We start from the raw sequence: 3,672 nt of genomic DNA, 5'->3' as shown, positions 1-3,672 counted from the left end.
GTAATGACAAAGCTGGCACGCTTCGATGATTTTTGACTGATTACGCGCGATGTATATAAAGAATAATAGGACTCTCCTTGGATGAACTTTCCTTGAACTCGTTGGGTCTCTTCCCGCGACCAGGATAATTCACAATTTCTTTTATTACTGTCGGCTGATATTCATTGTATATTGCTACAGCGTCAGTAATCTACAAGTTTCGATAATGCTCGGTGGGAATACGACGAAAAGAGAAAGATAAAGAGATATAACAAATTTTTTTAAATAACAATGAATTGCTTTTACATATTTCAGATGTCCTAATAGCATGAAGTAATTTTAAAGTAATATTCTTATATCTACCTACAATTCTATCCAAATCCAATATTCTATTAAGAGCCTGACTGATAAAGTTAATAATACACACTCATACACACACACACACACACACACACACACACACACACATATATATATATATATATATATATATATATATATATATATATATATATATATATATATATATATATATATATATATATATATATATATATATATATATATATATATATATATATATATATATATATATATATATATATATATATATATATATATATATATATATATATATCTTTTCTATTATTTATTTCCTTGTAGTTATATAGTTAGTTACTTACCTAATTTGTCTTTTTTCGCGCCAAATTCTACTATTATTAAAATACACATAGAAATAAATATTTGAAAATTTATTTGTAGAATATAAAATTTATTTCTGTGAATAAACTATGAAAAATTGAAAAAATTTTCAAATATCTTTTTTCTCAATGTATTATAATAGAATTGTAAGTACATGGGATAATTGAGTCGAAATTATTTTGTACTTTTTAGGGCTCTTATGGTTTTTGAAGGCTATTTATTTTTGTTAGAAGAGTTTCTATTTCGTATTTTTTAATTATTTATTAAAAGCTCTTTTTTGAAGTCAGTTAAAAATAAAAGTTTCTTTTCATATCTCTAGATGTTCTTGGATTTTCAAGAAAGTAATAGGAATACTCAATTTCTTACCTCGGTTAATAGTACTAATTTAATAATCATATAGATAACATATTGAATAATTTACAACAATTTTAATCTTAATCTCAATTTCATTTTAATCTTTAACGGTTTTTGAGCTATGAGGAAACATAAACAAAGATACATGACAAACTGAAAATTTTTCTTGAAATCAGTTAAAAAAGTAGTTAGCTCGTTGCAAACACAAAAGTTGAGTATCGATCTCTGCTGAAATTCTTCATGAGGAAAGTTACAATTTGCACCATATACTTTGTGTCAAGTACATCGTCACAAATACAACATACAAAAAAAAAAGAGAATATTATTTCTAAGGCCATCACGTTCCAACCACAATCGCAATAATTTGTCTGTCTACGACTATTTATCATCCTGTCAATCAGGCGCGAAATTGTATACGTTGCGAAAAGAATTAAAGTGTTAAGGACTTAAGGATAGCGTGGCGAAACCACGGGTGTCCCGGCAGCGTAACCGGAACACGCGCGTCTGATCGTTAGCAAAACCTACCTTAACCCACAAACGAATGTCGTCGTACGTGTGTATTGGTGACATTGGTTCGAAGCGTGCACAGGTGAAAGAACTTCCTCGATGCCTAATGTCCTTGCGACGAATCACGAAACAATCGGACAAACGTGGAATTAAGTTACTGGCCGAAAAAACGCAAGTTCGTAAACACACACACACACACACACACATACACACACACACACACACACACACACACACACACACATATATATTCGCAGGAATTTTGAACATGTATTTTTTCGTTGTGACGTAAACACACACACACACACACATACACATAGAGAATGTCCTAGCATAAGGAGAAATCTAAATACCTTCTTTGTTTTTAATAATAATAAAGAGAAATGTTTAGAGCACTATTTGAATGATTCTGAAGTAGCAATATTATAGAAGGAAAATTTTTTGCGATCATTTTTTTCTGTCTATGAATTTTTTTGAATACCATCCTAATTGTCTTGGAATTTTATTATTTTGTTTATATTCAAGGTTTCCTCAGGGTCATAACTCAGACGTATTTCAATGTATTTTAACATCAGATATAAGATGTAATAGAAAAAAATACATGATTTCTCACAAAAAATACCGGAATCTTCAAAAATTTCAAAAAAACAATCGCAAACAATTTTTTTCTACCTTTTATCATATAGTACTCTTTTTGTATTATTCCAATTATATTCTAAAGATTTCTCGTATTATTCATAAAAATAAAGAAGATATTTAGATATTTTCCTTGTATTGGGGTAATGAGACACTATATTTAGATATTTAGATATTTTCCTTGTATTGGGATAATGAGACACTATATAAGTTCTTATATATTACATATAAATTAAATACTTTATATATATGTAATTCTATATATACGTATAAATTAATTACTGTTACGCGAACAAGATTAATCTATGCGTTGAAATATTTGAATAAATAAATTTACCTATTTATTTATTTAACGGTAACAAATTCCATTACATTAGTTTACATTAGATGAATACATATTGTAAGTACATATACAGGGTATCTGGCGATACATTGAGAGAAAGAATATTTGCAAAATAAGAAATATTTATTTGGTGGGTACTAATAATACACATATTCACTTAAATCTGAATTCTGTTGTTTACATTGAACAAATACAATTGTCTTTATGAAAAGAAATGGTTTTTGGAAAATACAAATTTTGTCATTTAAAAGATATTTTTTTTTCAATGTAAAAATATGTATATTTTGCACAATCAGCGTAAATATTTACGTATTTGTACGTTGTCTATTTATATATTAGGTCAAATTGAACAAAAAAGGTCCTTTACCATTTTGCAAGTAACCATGTAGATTTGTAGTTATTAATTAAACAACATTGATGCATTATTGCGCGCGATATTATCTGCTAATCTTCTCTAAATAATAACTTAAAAATTTACGTGGTTACTTGCGAAATGGTAAAAGAATTTTGTGCTCAGTTTTGAATTCTACCTTTAACGGGTATGTCATGAATTGTCGGACACCCTATATAAAAACTATATGGACGAGAAAGACGAGTAATATGATTGTGTTAGTGTTTATATCTGACATGAGAGACGTTTCGCCACGATCGCCTCTACGTTATCGACATTTGTGGAGTTCGTCATGTACTTTGGCGTCCCCTTAATGCAAATCTTAGAAGTACGGATCAAAATCTCGATGGGATGTGATTTCGTAACGCCGCGCTATGGAACATCAGGTTCATGCGAGGGTCGAATTCGCGAGGGGGCTACAGAGACTGCTCTCGCCCTCTCTACCCTTCACAGCACGAATTCTCGGGTGGTTATCCGGTTGAATTGCGCGAATATACACACACGCAGCCATCGCGCGGATCGCTCGTTTTCGAACACCTCACCGTTGTCGGCGCACGCAGCGGACGATAGCGAGCCCTCGTAATTATTAAAATCCTCTCAGTGGCCTGACAGAGTGTCTCTCGTGCCATTGGCACGCTCATTGTTGGCCCGTCACTCCCAGAGCGACTTCTCCGCGTTATAGAATCGAAGAGCCTATCGATCGTACGCGCGATTTCGTTCGCAAAGACGCTGCCACGAGATGCGAAACTTTGCGAAAACG

This window comes from Odontomachus brunneus, unplaced genomic scaffold (genome assembly GCF_010583005.1).
Source record: "Odontomachus brunneus isolate Ranch 3 - 2012 unplaced genomic scaffold, Obru_v1 Obru_scaffold_364, whole genome shotgun sequence".
Classification (NCBI taxonomy): Eukaryota; Metazoa; Arthropoda; class Insecta; order Hymenoptera; family Formicidae; genus Odontomachus; species Odontomachus brunneus.
Note: the sequence above shows the minus strand (reverse complement) of the source record.